At 38.5% G+C, this 21,973-nt stretch overlaps 1 protein-coding gene across 16 annotated transcripts in view; it reads left to right on the top strand.

Moving 5' to 3' along the window:
- Nucleotides 1-21,973, top strand: part of ANKS1B (ankyrin repeat and sterile alpha motif domain containing 1B) — a 436,519-nt gene that overhangs the window by 240,970 nt on the left and 173,576 nt on the right. The gene's annotated exons all lie outside the window — the stretch shown is intronic.

The raw sequence follows: 21,973 nt of genomic DNA, 5'->3' as shown, positions 1-21,973 counted from the left end.
CCCTCTCACAGGTGTCATTTCTGGGATTAGCTGTCTTGGAACACCCAGTAATTCTTCTTGCCTTTATTCTCTCTAGGGGATCTTAAACTCTGTATCAAGTATAAGGGACAGAAGCAATTTTATTCCTCTAGAGTGAAATACACATGAAAGAAATTCTTTATGTGCATTGACTCCAAGTCCTGTACTTGTAGAGACCACCACAGTTTTTATCCAAAAATACCTGTACAGTCATTGATAATTTGGGCATTAGGTGAAAGCTTGAAAGGGTGAGTCAGTCTGCCAACACCTTTCTTAAATTAGTCGTGCTGCAATGATGAAAAGGAGGCCAATGTTGACAAGGGTTCTAGTCCTAATATGCTTAGGAGAGCAGATAACCTTTGGAACACCCAGACTCTGAGCTATCCAGGCCCATAACAGCTGCTGCAGAGACTCATCAGGGCACTCATGCATCATCTGAAGTGTAAGAACATTTAGAAAGTATTGTCTGTGTGCAGTTTACTCAGAAATGAAGAACTGTTTAAGGGAACCTTAGAACTGTCAGGCAGTGATACGCAGCAAGACACATTTTTAGCAGAGTAGAAGGAATATTAAGTCCCACTGATGCTGGAATAAGCTGTGGTTTAATATTTTCTGTACATCTAGTAAAATCTTAGAATATATGCCTGCAAACGCAAGTTTCAATCTCCTCATGTGGCTGTTACTTGCAAAGTCCAGGACTTGCTTTTAGTTTCATGGCAGAACTACAGAACACAACACTAAAAATGTGGAGCTCCTCTCAGTACCAGTGTGGCCCTGGCTTCTTCCCTGAGCAAACTGACTCTTGGTCACTCTGCTCGCTCCCTTTCCTTCATCTCAGTAACCTTTTGCAACTGTGGCTTCTGAGGCAGACCAGCTCTTCCCTTGGTCCAACCTGTTAGCCAAACATAGAGTAGGACAGAGTTCAAATACACACATCTACCGGTGTACCAGTCAGTAGATTTTTAGGACTCAGTTCAGTTGCCCACATATTGGAATCACATGAGATGACTGAGACATCTGCGTAGGCTTGGAGTATATGATAAAGGATCTATGGAAAACTCATATACATTTGGAGCTTCAGCTGGATTCCAGGCAATGTACATTTGCAGCACTTCAAATGATTCTAAAGTCATATCTGTGGGCAACTAGGTGAAGCATCTAATCAGCCACTGAAGCCAATGGAGCATAGAATGCTATTTAACTGACTGGCTGACTAACTATTAGGGTACTTATTTTAGGATAAATTAAAGTAGATTCATCTGGTCAGCTGAATCATTGTCTAGGCTTTATTGATATTTTTACTTGGTCTCCTTAGCCTATCATGTAGACACAAAAATTTTGATAGCTCAGTTTGGGCTAGAATCCATTCGTGTTCATCAGAAAGAAAACCTTTTATTAGAGGTTCTTCTCCTCTCTCAGAACATCAAGCTCTGAGGCTTCAAGATCTTCTTTTTCATCCTAGTAGGGATTCTTACTATAAAACCTGCAAAGGATAGCTCAAGTGGGTGCCTGAGCTGTAGACTGGACCTGTCATCCTGCAATAGCAGCAGGTCTAACAAATAATCCCATTCCACATGATCCAGTTAACACTTCTGTCATAGTATTCCTCAAATGGGTTGAGAGATGGATGGACTTATTAATGTACTCCTCAATATTGCATGTGTAAATAATTGCTTGCTCTTTCTGTCTTGAGGTCTCAGACCATTCTTCATCATCCAGTGTGAGTGCATGCAGATCTGGAGAGGCAGTGCACATTCCCCAGTGGAAAGAAAGGGATTTTAGACAAATCTGCTTCATATGTATAATCTATATATGGAGGAGGGGAGGGAGGGAGAGAGAGTCAGGTGCTGCATGCTGGTGACTGATCCTGCACTTGACAAAGGACTTTATGAAAATGTTGGCAATAAGATTGCTCAACAGAGGAAAGAGAAACAAGATAGAATTTTTGTGTGTTTCACTTGAACAACTGATTCATAAAGAACTCATCCTCAGACTGTTGACTTAATTAAGGCATCCTGGGTATGGTGGAATCGTTGAGAGGAAGAGGGAGTATGTTTTCATCTAAATCTGTCTCAACAGCTCTACGTTGTAGGTATAATCAGGGATGGGTCCACTGGCCTGTGTGCCAGGTTCTGCTAAGTTAACCTTCAGGTGAGGGTTTCTCTGTTTGTTCTGGAATATTTGTCCATCTCTATTTAAATTTTACTCCACACAAGGTTGTACATGCAAGGCACACCGGCTGGACTTCAAGCTGTACACCTAGTAGACAATCCAGGTGCCAGTATATGCAGTGCAATACCCTTCCACTCACCTCTGCCACTCAGGTTAGTGACATCCAGTGCATATGTACCTCTTTGGAAAGCTCACTCTACAGCGGTCTGAGACAAAAGAACTTATCCAATGTACATATCAATGTATTGGGCTCAGGCTTGCCCCCACTAAGGACAGAAAGCCAAATCCAGATGTTGAAAGCCATTGCGTGTACAGCCACCACTAGAAGTTAAACTACTTAATCTGTGAGTATGGTACTTGAGGACTGGAATTAGTCCCATCTGTTCTAACAATATGTTGAAAGTTAATGTGAAATGATGTACTTGAGCTAAAAGCCCACCTAGTGCAGAGACTGGCCTTCATCTCAGTGTACAAACACTGATGAACTGTATTCTGAGACTGCATGTGAGGAATTGTCTATTGGCCCCAAATAAAAGTTTATGATAAACTAGTAGAAAATACTTCATCTGAAAGTTAGGTTGATAAAGCAAGTGAAAATTTTAATAATGGCATAACAAAGCATGACATTTTAATAACTGATAAGAGATGTAATGCTGATATAATGTTCATGCTAAGTGTTTATTTAAGGCAAAAAACAGCTGATATTTTTACTGAAAAGGACGATGCTAAATCTTCAAGAGGTAGAAATGTTTGTTTATAGAATGATGTGTATAATGCTATTCTTCATAATTTATGAAAGATATGAAAAACATTATAATTTGTAAAACTCATGAAAAGTAACAAAATGTTTAAAGGTTAGAAGAGGCAGAAATTCTGAGTTTTTACTCTTCAGGGTGAAAAACCGAGCATTCAAAGGATTGTATTTACATTGTAGGTAAATAATGGAAAGCTTTGCAAAGGAAGGGAATGGTAGACTTAAAACCACTGGTCTGTATGTAGTAGAAAGTTACAGTTTAGTCTTCATTATTTCATATGGGAATACTTCTTAATAAAATAAAAATGAGAAAACCCACACACAGTAAACGGAATTTAAAAAGGAATACAATATACAGTTGTGTATATTACTGTTTTGAGCAATATTGTCCAACAAGAAATAATTAAATGGCATCTAGAGCAACAGGTAAATTAATCTCAAGCAATAACAGACTTCTGTGACTAGGTTAAAGATATATGAAAGACACAGCAGTATGGGGGAGCTTGATTACAGATAATTACATTGTAGGATTCCAAAGGAGTTATCAGGTAAAGATTAATGGGTAACTAGAAATAAACATAAGATTCTTGGACATGTTATCCTTTATGAAGGAAGACTAGGTGGTGTAAAAAGAGCTTGAGTAGTTATATGAGCAAGTGTTAATGCAGATAAACAAAATAGAAACAATCTAAAATAAAGAGAGAATATATCATGAAAGAATAGGTAAATAACCAAGATACAACAAGGAAAATGTAGGTGAGAAAATTACACTTCATTAACTATGTGAGTAGAATACATTCAGAAAAGGTTTTATCAATATGCTACAGCTAAAAGGAATATTAAGAATGTCAGATAAGAGTCATTTTAGTCTTAGCATAAAAACAAAGTATGAGAGTTAGGGAAATATAGTGTTAATGAAGACCACTGAGATACTGGAGAGGGAGGGGAAGAGAGAGAGTAATCATACTGCAAGCAGATAAAAGATCTGAATCATCTAGGTTAGGTGATGTTTGATGAAAAGTCTTAAGAAACTGAAGAGGAAATACTAGATCCTTTATCAATCATCTTTGACAACTCCTGGAGAATTAATGAATTAATAAAGGACAATTAAAATACAAACATAGTACCAATATATATTTCAGATCACAGGATTCATCCTCAGTATAGATTTCCAGACTCTTGACCTCTTTGTCTTCAACATTTCACCATACAAGTAGTGCCTTATTCAAGAAGGAAATGGATGGCAATGTCATTAGCAACAGATAGTTACCATCGTCTCTACCAAGTGTGGTGGGGAGAAAATGGGAAAGTGAACAGAATGTTGTAATGGGTCATAATGGAAAGAATAAATGAAGTAACTGCGCAGTTGGGAGATGAACAGAATATTTAAGGGAAAACAGTAAAGAAACAAATGCATTGTGCCTCTCATCATGTAGATGAGAAGCTTTCCTTCTATCAAAAATAATAAAAATTTCAACAAGTAAGACAAGCTTAATTTTGTTAGTAGAACTAGAGCTACTTTTTTAAAAGCTGTTCTATTATGTGATGTACCAGAATTGCCATGTAAGCAAGGCATTCCTGGTATTGTTTCCTTGAATACTTCTGAATTTCCTGGGCACCTAAAGATTTTCTCCTTCAGTTTAGAGGTCTTCTGTTTGCCCACACATTGGTGAGAATATTTCCTTCTCCCGTACGCCATGTGTATGTATTGGTTATGGTGCCAACACCAAGACCAGTACATTTAACCTTTTTTAAAAGCAATGCAAGCCTTGAAGCTTTTATCAACATACTGTACATTCTGCACAATGTCCTGTCTGTTCTGCCTATTGACACATGCGCTCACACACACACACAGAGGCACACATTACACAAAAAGGTAATTCATTAGGGTGAGAAATTCCACATGCTCAGAAATAAAGAATTTGAGAATTACAGTACCTGTGCAGCCTCAGTTCGTCCCTCACATTCATATGCCTTATGATATAGTCTTCAATCATAGGATTCTCTACTAATCTGTCTCCCTCAAAATTCCTTCCTCATTCAGTGTACTGAGATCTGAGTGTGCACAAGCACACATTTCAAGGAATTAGTAGTTAAAAATAAAACTTTCTTTTATTTTTCTAATGTTTAATTGCTTAATGACTTTACAACCTTAGCCCAATGGATGTTTGAAACAATGATGAGACCCCCCAAACTGCCTTCTCTTTTCATTCAGTAGTGCTTTACACTTGTCTAGTGTTGTTCACCTGGAACACTAGAATTGCGTTATCTCTCTAAAGTACTTTAACATCCAAACATGCTTCTCATTTGTATTTGCATTTTAGAAATGAAGATATGAAGAGTTAGAAAAGGTAAAAGGATAACACTTCAGATGATTACTTTAGACAAATGAATGTATTCAGTTAGAAACACTTTCATCACAATTTTTCAGAAGCTGAGCACTGTGCATCAAAGGTCACCTTGAAAAACTTTGCATACATGTTTTACATGGGTCTAGGCAAAGATTCAGTTCTAAAAAAAGTTGATGTTCTTGACTTTTAATGGGAAAAAAGAGAAATTCTTCAACTGCTGAAGGCCCTGTGCAAATAAAGCAAACTGCCTTAACCATGATTTTATTTCACATAAGCATAATTTATTGTTTTAAAAATGAGCTTTTATTCATTGTAAATACAAGGTCTCCCAATTAAATTCTCACCTGGTCTCTGGTCTTAGTCCACTCCCAATTGAAATATATTTGCAGGAAAACAAGTGATGCTATTTTACTCCCCAAATAGTATATACTACTGTAGACTTTAAAACACATTTTCTTCACTATGAAATGAATTATATTCTGTATCTTTTGCTGTCCCTCATTAAGCTCAAATTAGTGTGCAGATGGGATAAAATCTCCATGCAAAAATATACTGCATTTGTTTTAGGCTGGCTGGTACTGATGAAGCTGATGGTACATACACTTGTACATAAAACCCATGACTTAACTGAAATCTCATGTTTCAGATGTTTATTATTATCTTGTGCATTATTTTATTGAATTATTTGAAACCAAATGATTTAATAGCATTATAAATGGAAACAACAATGGATTAAATTTGCAAGACATACCATACCTGTTCTAGATTTGTGTTGAAAGTCTTTGATTGGATAATAATTCTTTGAAAATTTTTTGATCCAACAACCAGAACTAGATGGAAGTTTTGAAATATAAAAGCCAAAAGATTTGCCCAGGTGGCAGATGTGGAGGGATAAGCTTATTGTGGATACAAGGGCTAACAGTCAGTTTAAATATTAAAAACTAGAAAAGCATAAATAAAAGCATGCTGGATAAACACCTATCAAATGACCTTTCTGATATAAATCCCAAACAGTATTTTCTCTGACTGCCCAGTTAGCAGCCATCAATTGGTAAAGAGTGGCCCTCTGTGCACAATCCCCTTTTGCAATTGGGAAGAGGGTGGTAAGAATCTGCATCTTATTCACTGGAACCTTATAGCTCATGCTAAAAACAAATATATGTGCAGCTGGTTACAGCCCTTAAAAGCTCTGAAATGACTGATAGATTCTATTCTTCAGTAGCCACAGTGTTTAACAGCTTTTTCACTGCTTCAGGTGTGCTTTCTCCAAACAGCTCCCCTTTTAATCACATAGAAAGCCCACTTCTTGAAGTTAAGGTGGTGTTTATAAAGAAATACTAGTTCTTAACTGCCATGCTGTGTTAAGATAAAAGATTGCACAATACTGGGTTGGTTTTTAGCCTTGATCCATTTTTAAATATAGTATGAATATTATAGTTCTGTTAGCTTCTCTGAACTCCCTAGGCATCCCTCTTGTTGCCAGAAAGGAATTATGAATTGACAAAGCAAGTTATTTTGTTTCATTTTCCATCTCTCCTGGAATTTGGAAATGTGTCTATTCTGTCCATGAACTTTTTACTTCCTGACGTTCTGGTTTTTTAAGTACTTGTTTTATTACCTGTAGAAACAGTAGATCTTCACTTTCTGCCCATAAAAATAGCTTTATGCAGCAAGAGTGGAATATTATGTCAAAGAACCCAGATACAGACAAATCTTTGGTTCCCTAAAATATCAGGCTTTTTGTCAGCAAATTCTGCTGTTCCTGCTTGTATGGCTTGATTTCTCTCCAACTCTTAACTCTGTTATGTATATAATAGCATCTTAATTCATATATGTACTTGTTTAAAGTTCATGCTGATTTTCTTTCTTCTTGAACAATAACAAGTGGAGACTCAGGAGAAAAGAGAATGAAGAAAACACTTGCTAGGACATGCAGAAGCAGCCTGGTCTGTGGAAAATGCACAGGACAAAATATCTAAGGGTCTTTTCTGAGGTCAGCGTTTGATTTGCATTATGAATTTGGGGAAGATGCTTCTCTATTCCCTTAATTATCTGGCTAGGAAATTACATAATATTGCTGGCCCACATATATGAAAACAAGAGAGGATACTGGGATAGAAATACCTGTAAATTAAGAGCTATACTGTGGCCAATTATCTGCTTGTGTCTGTCCTTTCATCGTTCAGGTTTCTAAGTACCTGTAGCTGTAAAGTACAGTTTCTCAGGAGGGAGCCAGTGGTAACCAGAATGCCTGAGGAATCTCACTGAATACCTTCAGTTAAGTTCTGGATAAATTCGGTGGCAACAATTGGACTCAAGCTAAAAATAGTGCAGGCAAACAAAACTATTTAATACTTATTAATATTTTTGCACCCCAAACAAAATGAATCAGGAACATTTTTGGTGCATAAGCTAGATATATGCATTTTGTCATTACTTCAGCCTCGAAATCATGCATTTTATTGGTTCTGTAAGCCAAACCCATGGCAGAAACTGTTTCTTAGCATTCCTCTTGTCTCTCCTGGAGCTGCTCGGGTGTCACTGTTCATTTCTCTGTATTTCTGAGATTCTCTGTGTCTGACCCTCTCTCCCAAATTACATTTGTGTTTCTGATCTCTCTCCCTGCTTCAGCATCTCTGCAGACTGGACTCTTCTTGTGTTCCCCATCTCTTCCTTTTCTTCATTTCCTCTTTCCTCAGTAGAAATTACTGTGTGTCTTTTTTGCCTCCAAAGCAAAGAAGAAAGGAAGGAAGGGAGGGGGACAGGAGGGGGAAGGGAAGGGAAGGGAAGGGGAAGGGGAAAGGGAAGGGTAGGGGACGGGTAGGGGAAGGGGAAGGGGAAGGGTAGGGGAAGGGGAAGGGGAAAGGGAAGGGAGAAGAAACTGGGGAAGCAAAAGAAAACCAAGAGGAGGATGGAGGATTTCTGCTTCACATCTAAGTTATTTTAAAACATGTTAGGGAGTCCTGGACAAAATCAGAGGGACATTTAACTGACTGGTTTTCACAGAGATATTCTTGTCACTCTTTGGGTGACAGCTCTGGCCCAACACAGCTGGTGCTCAGTGAGAGCCAGTTTGCTTGGCTGGGTTTAAGCTGACACCTTGGAGAAAGCTGGCTGTGCTCTCCAGCATGTTTTGTACCCTGTTTCTCCAAAAATAAGACCTACCCCCAAAATAAGCCCTAGCATGATTTTCCATGATTTTTTACTATGCTTGAAATATAAGCGCTACACAAAAAATAAACCCTAGTTACAGTTCATAAAAAAGGCAATTTAAATAGTGCCCAGCCAGCTATACATGAAAAAAAGTAAGCATCTTTTGGAATGAAAAAAGTGTCAGACCCTGTCTTGTTTTTGGGTAGTATCATATTATTCAGATTTTTTTGTTTTCTAAGGTGTCTCAGTCTGCTGATTTATCTAGAGAGCTAGCTACAGATTGTGACAAGCTTTTTTGATAAAACTGTTGCACTGAAAACCCTTTGATACACGTGCAAGGGAAGGAACAGAATTTGGATTTGCTGTAGTGTGAGTATTCACTGCTGAAACTGAATTTGACTATGGTTGTCCTTTGACTACATATGTAGATACATACTAAGTATTCATTGAAATGGAAGAAAACAATCCCTGCATTTAGACACTGAAAACTAACAGATTTAAAACTAATAGTTCTGGCCCTAATTTGTCCTACTTAAATTCTTTACCTGTATAATGAGTGAAAAAATGCCACCTTGTCTTCAAGTGGTCTTATAAAATATATTAATTCCTGGTTTTGGGCTGTCTAATATTATTTCAATGCAAGTCTATAAAAAGTCCACAGAAAGTGAGTCATTCTTACTGGTGAGGTCTTCAATGAAAAACTATATACATAAGACATGGACCCACAGAGAGAATGATAAAGGCTAAAAAAAGAAATATCAGCTAACTTATTTGTAAGTACCATCCATCCCCTTGCACTGAATTCATGGATTATTCATAAATATAATTATAGCATGTGTATGGTGCCATGTAGAATATGTATCCTGGGGTGAAGGGTGGTGTGCCAGTGTTGAACAGTCTTTGTTCTGGTATTTTGTAGCTTCATGACTCTGCAACATTCCTTTGATGTGTAGTGGTGAGCAGCAGCTGTTATTTTGTCTGTTTCATTAATTGTGGTAACTTTTAAGAAAGTATACTGAAATATAGAAATTATACTAAGTGAAGTTACAGTCTTCCACAATCTTGTGTCACGAGATCAGGAGCACACAGTTTTAGTATTCAGCTTGTTGGTAGCAGTGGTCTGGTTTGGACTTGATATTAAAGGCAGAAGACTCACAGATGTTAATCAGGAACCATTAGGAACGTTTATCACAAAGAAAGTTAAATTAGAAAAAGCTTAGCTTGCTCACAAAGGAATCTGCAAAGCATTAGTAAAATAACTGCTTGAATTTGGGCAGGGAGAGGTCCCAAAGGCTACTTAAACATTAGTTATGGAGTGCAGTATCCTTGTTGTAGGACATGGGTTGATGGAAACGCTCATTGCTGTAGCAACAGAAGGGAAGGTGCCACACGAGGAGACTGACTTGCATGAAGGTTTCCTATGACTGAGGGATGTGAAGCACCAGTGTCAGATTGCTGGACTCTGACAGCAGGTGTCCCAACATGTTTACTTGGACAATCAGCTGTGCAGCAGCATTGCAGAACCCTTCCACACTGTTCTGAGACTGGATCAGTCTGCATACGAGTAATACTACCCTAAGAATGTATCAAGCTGCCGTCTCATTAATTTTGAATGTGTTACTTTGGATTCTTAAGAAAATGCAGCACATCAATGGGAAGAATAATCAGCCCCTCAGATAAATAACAAAACAAGTTAAGTTTACATAGAAGATTCTTGAAACCAAATACTATTTGCAAGGCAGGAAGAATAGTTCAAAGGGCTATTATCAAGATGCTAGGACTGTCTGTATGAGACCAATATGTGACTTAAAGCTTCACAGCCAGTACTTGCTTTGTTTGGAGACAAGATACATAGTTATATTTCTGAGAACAGACTATTTCAAATGCATGACCTTTTTTCTTATATTCACTGGCAGTAAAAGATTATGCCTGTCATTATACATGCAAGTAATTTATGGATTAGTATAAAACTGTCATGTTGTGTATTTGTAACTTCAAACTACTCAGTTATGGGTACAAAACACAGAACCATGGTAGTCACACTAATTACTGCCTTTGTCTTTTATCTGAGATATACAATACAAGAATATTTGCAAAAGAGTGAGAAATGTGTAAATAAAGCAGAGAACGTGAACAGGAAGAAAGGGCACGCTATTTGAACTATATCTGAGTACAATATGTGGATTGGGAATAAGTTGCAAAGGGAGAAAAATAGATTTGAAGGTAGGAAGGGAACAGAGGGCAGACTGTTTAATTATCTGGCTCACACATCCAGAAATCTGATTTTGCATTTATTTGTTTATTTATTGGATGTGTTTGTTTATTTTTATATTTCAGAATTATAAATGTTATTGTTCAATGGCAAGATACTTAAAAATTTTGGGCAAACTATTTTGATGCCTGCAGTAATTAATATTTTATATGAGATTCAGTAAATTTCTGTACAGGATTTTGTATAGGTTCTGGGTGACAGTAGCTGTATTATTGGTGAAATAGCTAGACCATGCTACATTAAATGCTACTGTTTAATGTTAAAAATATGTTGTCGTGGGTTGGCAAAAAAATATTAAGAAACGCAATGATCAGTGAATCACTCCAGAGTACACTTCTTACGTATCAGTGGCTACACAGTTGTTTTCCGAAATGGAACCTTTAATTTTTAGATAAATGTAGCATAATTTGAATGTCTTCCCCTCATTCTTTGGACTTACTGTCCAGTTATAGCTTGTTCAAGTGTTTCAGGGATCAACAAATGACAGAGGGTGAAATACCCCCCTTATGCATAGAAATTATGTCACCCAGAGGAACCCTGACAGGCTTGAAAGTGGGTTCATGTGAACATATTGCAGTTCAACAAGGTTCTGCACATGGGTTGGGGCAGCCCCTAATATCAGTATAGACTGGAGGATGAGTCAATTATGAATAGCCCTGCAGAGAAGGACCTGGGGATACTGGTGGGTGAAAAACTGGATACGAGCCAGCAACATGCTCTAGCAGCCCAGAAAGCCAGTCCTGTCCTGGGCTGCATTAAAAGAAGAGTGGCCAGCAGGTCAAGAGAGGTGATTCTGCCCCTCAATTCTGCCCCTCCTGAGACCCCCACCGTGTCCAGCTCTGGAGTCACAGCACAAGGAAAACACAGGCTTGTTAGAGCAGGTCCAGAGGAGGCCACACAAATTATCAAAGGGATGGAACAGCTCTGCTATGAATAAAGGCTGAGGGAATTGGCATTGTGCAACCTGGAGAAGGCTGCAGGGAGACTTTATTGTGGCCTTCCAATATATAAAGAGGTCTTACAGGAAAAGACAGAGAAAGACTTTTTACTAGGGCATGTAGTGACAGGACACAGGGCAATGGTTTTAAACGGAAAGAGGAGAGATTTAGATTGGATATAAGGAAAAACTTTTTTTACTATGAGGGTGGTGAGACACTGGAATAGGTTGCCCAGAGAAACTGTGGATACCTCATCCCTGTAAATGTTCAAGGTCAGGTTGGATGAGGTTTTGGGCAACATGAAAGATGTCCCTGCCTATTGCAGGTGGAGTGGACTAAATGATCTTTGAAGATCCCTTCTGACCCAAACTGCCCTGTGATTCTAAGTATCCTTTCTTCCATGCACTCTACAAATTTAGGCCTGTCATCATATCACAGTTTTGAAGGCACTGGTCTTACTTTGATTCTTGTGGACTATATCACTCTAAAGTTAATTTGTAAGAAGGCTGGTCCAGGGCTTCTGCCACCTCTGCAACACATAAAAAGAAATAAGCTTTGCAGTGCAGGGATGATTTGCTTCAGTCTAGAAAAGGGATGGTAAATCAGTTTCTTCCAAATGCTAAAGAGCAGCTGAGCCTTATGTATACATTAAAATCTATGGTGGTTTTGTATTTAGCAAAATCAGGTCTTCTGCATGCTGTATATCCAGCACTTAGTCTCTAGCGTAGCTACATGCCCATATGCTTAACTTTAAATTAACCCAAAGGTGACAGTGAAAAAAAATTATGTAAGACAAATTATTTATATATTTTGCTTTTCTGGGCAGTTTTGGCCACTAGCAGAGCTACTGAACTAATGAGTTAGAGAGACCTTAGATACACCTCATAGGTTCATACTAATGATTCTTGGGAACAACAGCTTTGATTCAGATTCCCTAGCATTTTTTTTTGAGAGGCAGTGTCTGCTTGGTACTGAACGTAGGCTTCGTGGCACAAACCGGTCGTTCTTGAAATCACTACATGTGAAGCGAAATGCATCCTGATGTGATGCCATAGTCCACACGTGACACGCGGGATGACCATCCAGTGGAATGATAATTAATCTTCCTTTATGAGAATAGGAAAATGCGTCTCCCAAATCGTTACTGGAGAACAATAGCACCATGCAGTGACATAAAGCATGTGGGATCACATCACAGCGATCTGCTGGTTGCCGTGGTGACGGGAGTGGGCCCGCAAAGCCAGCCGCCCGGCTGCTGAATTGGAAGGGATAAGAAAAACACAGCCCACTTCCCATGCGAAATGAATTACAGGAACAGGCAAAGGAAGAAAAGAAAATTGTCAACCCTTAATCAAATGTTCTTGTATTTTTAGAAGGGGTTCGAAGAAAATGGAGGCCATCTCCTCTTCTTGGGCTTCAGAAACCTGGCTAGTAATATCCCTCTACATCTGTGGCAATAAATCACAATGGTTTGTGTAAGAAAAAAATCACATGTAACAGAAATCTCATCTGTGTGCAGTGGGAGACAACAATACCTCATTCAATCCTACTATTCTTTGTGCCTGCCTTAGCAAACAATATCTGTAGGAATATGCTAAAATGGGTTTCAACTTAACACTGTATTTAGCATCAAAGCCTGATTGTCTATTTTCCCTCCACCCTTTTAATTTTCACCTCTAGAAAGTTAGTATATTCCAATTCCTTATTAGCTTACAAAGTCTCTTACCTTTTACCCTTGCATCACCACTGCAGATCAAAAGCAGCATGGTGGAATGTGAAATGCATAGAAACATAGCAAATCAGTGACACATAGAAAACACTATTCATTTTCCAGTATTTCTCATTTTTGGGAGCCGCTTCATATTTTATTATATTTAGTAATATTAAACAAAAAGTTCAGTTGACCTAACAGCCTCCAATTTCTAGCAGCTAGGTCCTGAAAATGGTTTGGGTACTTGCCAAGTTAAGCAGTGCCTTCATTTTGCAGTGCACAGAGTGGACTCTGAACAGCCAGGTGAGCCATCCAAGAATGTGTTAAAAATGCACTTATCAGCAGCAATGGTGAGCATCTCCATGCTTAACTTTACAGTTCCTGTCTCTGGGAGTGGGATCCCTACGATTGAATTAGGCACACAAGACCCTACGTAGCTTAATAGGAAGAGAAAGGCTTTTAAGAAATGGGGTTGCAACACTAAGCAGTGGAAGCCAGTAAGATACTACAAAGAAGGAGTTATATCTGAAAGCTTTGCCACTCTTTGCAGCCCTGTATTAGACATGATTTAGAAGGCTGGATTTCTCGTGCTTCTCCCTGGATCTTGACATCCAGGTCATCCCTTTGGATGAGGACAACTGGCTCACTGTTTTCTTTCAAATTACAGCATGCACTAGAAGCATGAGTCTGTAGCTCAGAAGTTAAGATACTTGGCTGAAAGAAATAGTCCTGATTTTTTAGCTTTTTCTCTGCTTTTTATATTTGGCAGTCACTGGATGTAAACTAGAAAAATTTCTAGCAACAGCACAAGAAGATTGATTTACCACAGCCAGCTGTCACTGATCTAAAGGAAAATATTCCTTTCTGCTTTACTGGCTAAACTTCACAGTAATTTAGTTTCAGCAGGACCAGTAAATGATTCCTCCTCAATCCCATGGTGCCTTTTCCTATCTGCTGTTGCATAGCTTGCTCTCTTTTTAGGTAACTTGAGTTTGAGAAGGACACATGAATCTGATCTCCTGCCTTCTGCATTAATCTTCTAATGGCTGGGCTGGGCTATGAGAAAGAAAGATAAAGCCATTCTTCCTCGTTCCGTCATATTTTTAAGAAAGAGCAGCTGCCAAGTCGTGCCATGCTCCTCTGTTTCTGCCTTGGGAATGCCCTGAGATTTCCTACCAGATCAAGCTCTGATGGCACCTATGAGAAGGACCTACTTTCTAGGCTCACTCGAAGGTCTGACGTGGTTTCCAAGCTGCCCCATCTGCTCAGAATGGCGAGCTTGAACACGAGCAGCCTAAAGGCAAAGCTGCTGGTGTGAGTGGGGTTCAGCTGCAGGCAGGAGATGAACAAGGGCTTCCAAGACCTCAGTTGTAACTTTGGGGCATAAGAGTGGGAAGGCTTAAGTTTTTTTGAGCGTATGTTTTCCTTGCTGCTGTTTCACAGAGGCTTTCCGTGAATAATCTATTTTTAAGACATGGATCATGCCTGGAATTTTACATTCAAAGTCTTTGACTCTGTGTTTTGTGCTCTCCAGCCTGATTTGGGTGGCTCACATTTTAAACAGCATGACTAGAGTTAATAAAATACGAGGAAGGAAGTACTTCTGTGAATCATTCTGGGAGGTGAACAGAGTGTTTACATTTATTACAAAAACACCAGTATTATCTCCAAGGTTAAACAGATCTCCATGTTAACATGCAGAGCAGGTATTCAGCATTTTTGTTATGTCTGAAAATAGCATGTTTGCCCCTTCCTGCACTCCCCAAACTTAAACACTTATTGGAGAAGGGAATATTTTTCTGAGAATTCAGAAGTCTGTTAATTAGCTCATAGTAATATTGATTTTAAAGTGGGTCCTTTGAGAAATTTAGCATCTAAGCTAACTAGCATTTATCTCAAGTAATCTGAATAATGGTACAATATAGACTCTCTGGAATTTTCATTACTCAAATGAAGTGAAATTATCTTCACAATATACATTCCAAACATTAAGATGTAATTTAGGTAAGTATTAATAATTATTTTATTGAATAGTTATGACTAAATAGGCAGAGTTGGGTCAACAGCATTAGTAATTAAGTGGGCCAAGTGTGACATCAGAGGTAATTTTTTCAATTGCCACCTTATCTGTGCAGCTAATTTGCATGTGACAATTGTGCTGGTTATAATGAATCAGTGCTATAAGGAAGAGAGGATAAAAATAGCATAAATTCTTCCTACAAGGATCCTTGTCCCAGCTACTGGTATTGTTCAATTATCACTATGCTTTAATTAACTATTACTGTTGTGTGAAAGGTCTGTGACTATATGTTCATTTGAATATCAGTATTTGAAAAGCTTTTGATGGCACTGTTTACTTCAGGTTCACTTCTGGAAGAGCTGAATGTGAAGCAGAGAGAGATCTTTAAAACAGGTAGAGTGGGACTTAGGGGTCTGTTCGGACTCCTTTTTAAACTGACCCTTCTTACGTCACCGTCTATCTTTATGCGCAGTTTGTAAGTTAGAGCTCTGAATTGCTATCACCTCACTCGTGCCTATTAATAAAATACCATTTTTTAAATAACATCTCAATAGTAGTTTGTTATTACTTCCTGACAAAATGACAGCAATATGGGAAACTTTGTTCCCGTTTTCTCTTTGGTTTTATGGGGTTTTTAATTGCTAAGAAAGTCACAAATGTAGACTGACAGTAGAGCAAAGTGAGGACTGAGAATGTGTATTAGTAGTTTAAAAGCAAAATAATTTTTGAAGAATGTTATCAAATTATTATTTTGCAACATGCTCAGTCATTTCTTCCTAGCATGTTTTATAATCAAGCTCTTTTCCCCAAGGCAAAATTTCATGCTTCTGCAGGGGATTTTTCTAACATAGTCTTGTCAGGTTTGTAGGTGAAATAACAACTTCAGCAGATTCTCCAGGAATCTGATAAATCTTTCTGACCTCAAAGTACAAGTTAAGCATTTCACTCAATAATCGTTCTTACAGATCTTGTTTTCATGTTAACAGTGGCAATATAGCAAGAGGCAACCTTTTCGCTCATATCGAAGTTTACTAAATTCTGGTTGTTTGCCAGTTCTTGTTTGGAAATGAAATGTGTGACACACTTGCCTGGAATTTTTGCACTAAGAAGAAGTGGTTTTCATTATTGAAAACTACATTTCTGTAGTCATTTCTGCAAGCCTCTAAGAAATAAACTGTTTTACCTTGTGGAAAAGCTATGTTGTGATGAAAATTTATAAACCTTCTGGCATATCATTTAGACAATGGAAAATAAAATGTCGTGGTTATTCAATGTGTCCTTAACCATTTTGTGAGATTTCTTTCATTTGTTCCCAGCCAGAGAACAGTTTTGATGTCAGCTATTTCAATGAGATGCAGTTTGGAAGGATATTAGGATTAGGTGATCAAGAAGCAAAGCAATTCGGAATGAAGAGGGGGCTGTTTTAAGTGAGCCCTTGAGGATGCATTTCATAACAGACCTTGTTCCCATTGGTACCAGGTGCCTGCTCCCTTCCTTCCCAGTTATGCTTGTGGGGTAGAAGGGGTAAGGAACATCAGGGGTCCTTGACGCTGTTTGTCTGTTTTCTATGTCTGACTTCAGTATTCAAGCACGTACAATCGAAGAGCATTCCCATCTGCCCCTGTCCTGCTCCCACCTCGCTTATCTGAGCAGCAGGAATTAGGGTACTCTCAGATACCCCAGCTAACTGTACCACCTCCCAAATAATCTTTTCTCCTTTCTATGCCAGGTCATATTTCCAGCAACCCTGAAAACCTCCGTATGAGACCTGTTGCCCCAACTCTATTCAAATCCCCCAGCTGTGCTCCTGCAGTGTCAGGTCTCAGGAAGCCAGTGGGAGATACAGTGCAAATATAAAATTTGGATGGATATTGCTACCTGGCCAGCTGGGAGAAGGCAAAAGAGAGCATATCGTGCTTCCCAAGCAACAAGAGTGATGCATCCACTGGTGCTACCCCGCCAATCCTGTATTTACCTCCCTCACACACACCAACCTTGGTCTTGGGCAAACCAATTTCCAATACACCAAATGCATAAAAAGGTTGCCAAAAGTTGTTGCCACTTCCAGTAGCATTTGGCATCTCTAGTTGAACTTGATCTCAATAATGTCTGCTCAGTAAATGGATTCAGCTCAGCGTGGGGGGTGGCAGCTTTTACAAGGCTTTAGGCACCAGATTCACTACTTCTCCTCCTCTATCTGATGTAATTGAGCATAAAAAAGCCGAGTTAGTTGGTATTGCCAGCCTATCTCCAGAACTTTCCCAAATCTTCTATTTCTTACATAACAATCTTTTCTTTTGTGAGAGATAAAAAAGCTTCAAATGCCAAATTAATTTTTTTCCTTCTCTTTTTTTCAGCCATTTTTTACTCAGTTTACATAAACTGAGGCATCTGCATTTACCTCCCCACTGAGGGTTTTTTCCAGAACTTTCATTGCAATGAAAAATCTTTAAAACCTCTCTCCAACCTTTATCAGGCTTTCACTCTGGTAGCTGAGGTGAAGAACAAGACCAAAAAGCACATGCAGGTTGTTTGTTCCCCACATACCCTCTCTTTCACCTTCAGTGGTTGAATTTCCAGATAAGTCTAGTGATACATCTTCCAGCTGTTTGAAAGCTTCTGTACTATTTTTATTTTATTTAGATGACAGAACCAGACATTGAAATTTTTCACCATAGGTCTCATCCACAGAAAATATCAGAAAGATTATAAACGTATGTACAAAAGGGGGACAATGAGAAACACAGTCACACCTGTCACCCTAATATCTAAAGATTCTGTATACCTATATCTGTACTTACATACATTTGGAATCTGGTATAAAGGTCTAATACAGCATTTTTGGGAAAGGCTATATTAACTTCAGGTAGAGATGATTTTGTGTGCAACATCCCAAATAAACGTCAGTGAAACCTTTATCTCATAATGTACCGTTACGTATTTTGTTCTGAACATATTTATAGGAACTATCTCAGATTTTGGCAAAATTTCTGGGTATTTTTAAATTGTGTTGTTTTTCATATGGCTCCAGTCTCCCACATGCAGCTTCGTTTTTCCTTCCTTCATGAGCCCAACTGTTCTGTGAAACTTCTGCCTTCTTACTCAGGAGATTGGCTTCCTGCATGTGCCCACAGGGAAAAAGATGATATTTCTGAGAGTTGTGCAGAACCACAAATCCCAGGGGGGGTCAGCTACACTTTTTACTAACGGGAGCTTCAGAGCCAGAATCTTTCTAATTTATAAGACTATTTCTTATGCATTAACAAGACAGGAACTCCAACAGTGTAAGCTGAAGGGAATAAGATCTGAATCTGTCCCAGTATAAGCAATTTTGATACATTCTTAGTGCTTTAATTCCAAGAAGTAAGTTTTCCAACTAAGTTTTCCTATAGACTTAAGAAACCACAATATAACAAAGCCTCTTATGTTTTTATTTCATAATAAAAGCATATTAACCTCAGTACAGATGGCTGTCCTATATTTCCTGTTATAAGGACCTGTTCTGTATATAAGCATAACAAAGGTAAATCTTTGGACTCACATTCCCTAGGTGTCTACTAGAATAATTTCTTTTTGGTGCATGTTATAGCTAACAAAGCTGGTTTTAAGGCCAAAATAATGTGAAAAGACATTCTTGCATTAATATAAATTTTAATTACATTTACCATGTTGCCTCTGTAAAGTTAATCAAGGTTATGATAAAAGTGGCTTATAATAAAAGTGTGCATGGCAGCTAAGAGCAGGGATAGAATTTCTCCTCTTGTCTCTGATCTGCTGCAGAAGGAAGTGAGGTTTTCCTCACTCTCAGTGTAGGACCCTATGGAAGGAGACTGGAGGAGTGCAAGAGGAATTGGGTAAAAAAGGAACCAGGGACTGGGATTAAGGGGAGAATAGGAACAGACACCAGGGAGATAGGAATAAGGGAGACTGTTTTTTTTTCTCTTCGCAGGCATGTCTGCAAAGCAGACAGCAGCTTTCTACTACTGTTGGTTTATTCCTCTACGTTAAGAAATAGTAGGTACATACCGACTATCTAAAGTTTCCTGGTTTGCTCTAGTGTTAAGATGAAGAGCTGGTTTAGCTCCATGGCAGGAGACAATTAAGTCTCTTTAACAGAAGAGGTGAGTGTCTGCTACTGTTGACACTGATGGTGATACACAGGAAAAGCTCCAAAATCTGAGCACACTGAAAGGCCAGGTTGCTGCCTTCTCAGACGGGACAAGGAGGCAACACAAATTCCAATCTTTCCTGAGTTTTAAATATTGGATTTTGTAACCTTGACATACTTTAAAAAATACATAATGCCAACTGCAAAGAAACAAAATATATTAACTAATACATAAGGAAAAATAATAGTAACATATTAATAAAATAATGCTGTCTCTGCTATGAAGCAACTTTGTGTAAATAGACAGGATTTTTTCCTGTTCCTAAGCATTAGTTGAATTGGGTTTTAAATGTTGCAGTATTTGAAGCTGGATGCCAAGGTTACTGACACCAGTAAACAATGTGTAGTAGCTCAGTGATGAGTGTACCATGATTGTGTGTAAACATCACGCAGTCATGAAAGGTGAAATCTGAAAAACAGTGAAATGAAGTGAAAGCAATAGCTGTAAACAAAATAGCTGCATTTATTAAAATGAACAAAGATGTATAGTCTTTGTTTTGGACTGAATCCTCACTTGGCTCAGTTTAGTTAAATCCATTTATGCCAGCTATTTCCAGCAGCTGGAGAATCCAGCTTAAAATGGAAGGTTTTTTTCCCCAGTTCTTCCTGTAAGTTTACGGCCTCCTTTAGGTTATTTAAAGGAGAAAGGAAGAAAGGGGAAATTACATTGTGTGTGTGTGTTTTCCAAGGAGATGAAGGGGGTGTTCACCCCACCTCATGACTATCACTGTTTGCACAGCCTGTGCTGGGTGCACTCCTACCCCGTGTGATGTACTTAAACTGCAGTGATTGCACAGCTTCTCCCTTTAGAGCAGGTCTCTGCCTGCCCCTCTTCTGAATGCCGCACACAAATTCTTTCAGGATATGATTTGCAGGCTTGCAGTCTTAAATCATACCACTTACTGTGCAATATAATTTTAAATGTAATAGCTTCGCAAAGTTTCCATGATTGCCTTAAAAAGACCTCCTTTAGATTTTGCAGGATACTCTGCAGAGTAGCACTTGAGAGTCCTCGAGAGTACATCTGTAAACTAATCAGTCCATCTGAAAAGAGTGAAGATTTAGCAGCTGAACAGGGTGAAGTATTGCATATACCAGTGTGCTTTTTGAAAGAAAGCTCTGTTGCTGTGGGACAGGAGGTTTCATATTTAGAAAGAATTCATATCCGTTATTAAGCCCTGATTCAGCAAAGTATTTAAGCATGTTCTATTATGCGCCTATTAGCTTTTCATTTTGCTGCTGCTTAATAGCTCTACTGAGTCAGAAGCAGCTAGCCAAATGGAAAGGTGGAGATGAAGTTTTTCATGGATTTGCTCACATAAAGGCTATTTCATGATGATGTTAAATGAGTACAAATAAGAATTCTTGCTTCTAGCAAATTAGTGTCATGAGACTCCAACAGGGGTAAGAGTTCAGGCAGGCCATCTGTTTTTTTTCAGGTTTTGCTCACAACTGTAATAGTTAGAAGCTTTTTTTTTTAAAAAAAAAAAAAATATATATATATATATATATATATATGTATATATATAAAAGAGATTTTGGCTGAAATTAGATAGTCTAATAAGGCAATAAAAGATTGCCAGCCTACTTTGCACCATCTTGATTTGATCCCTTGCTGCAATTCCCTTTTCAAGCTACGGTTGTGCCTCCTGTGATTCCCAGTAGTCACTGCCAGCTAATCAAGCACCTTAACTTTCAAATGCTGAACTTACTGTCTAGGTGGTGTCAGATGCCTTGAACCTGGGAGTCGTCTTATCCTGTTTGTGGAGTTATAGGTCCTGTCCTACTGGTAGCAACTTCTCAGAACAGAGGCTTGAATTGAGGAGTTTTGTGGGTGCTCGTTTTGTGTATTGTTTGAACAGATGGTCTTCTTCTGCTGTTTGCATGTTAGGAGTTATTTGATCTGCCTGCAAGCACGGAGATAAGAGCAGTGATGGGTGAAGTTAGGACAAAACTGGTACAATTAAATTCAGGGTATGGGGACTGTATGGGGTTTGTTGATGCCCCTCTTTGGTTTCTTCACCATTTTACTAACAAGAAACTAAATAATTTTATTCCCATCCACTCTGTTGATCTTATTCTGTGCAAAGTCTGGAGAAAAATGAAAGTAATATATAGCTGGGCAAAACAGGAAAGGAATGAAAAAATGAAGTTTCTGAACATTTCTCTGGTCTTGTCCTTCATTTCAATCAAATGAAAGAAGGTTCACATCTAGAATTTGACTTGAGTGAGTGAGTGTCCACTGTCAGTGCCGCCAGCAGTATAGTAACTGTCCATGAGCTCAAGCGCCTTCCACCATATTTTGTCATCATGAAAATGAATGCAATCATCAGTCATTTATGATTGTTGTTGGATACTACAAGTTAAGCAAAATGTTCTCTTTTAAACACACCAGAAGGGCTCCTTTCAGGCTATT

This window comes from Columba livia, chromosome 1 (genome assembly GCF_036013475.1).
Source record: "Columba livia isolate bColLiv1 breed racing homer chromosome 1, bColLiv1.pat.W.v2, whole genome shotgun sequence".
Lineage (NCBI taxonomy): Eukaryota > Metazoa > Chordata > Aves > Columbiformes > Columbidae > Columba > Columba livia.
Note: the sequence above shows the minus strand (reverse complement) of the source record. Positions and strands in the feature narration are given on the sequence as shown.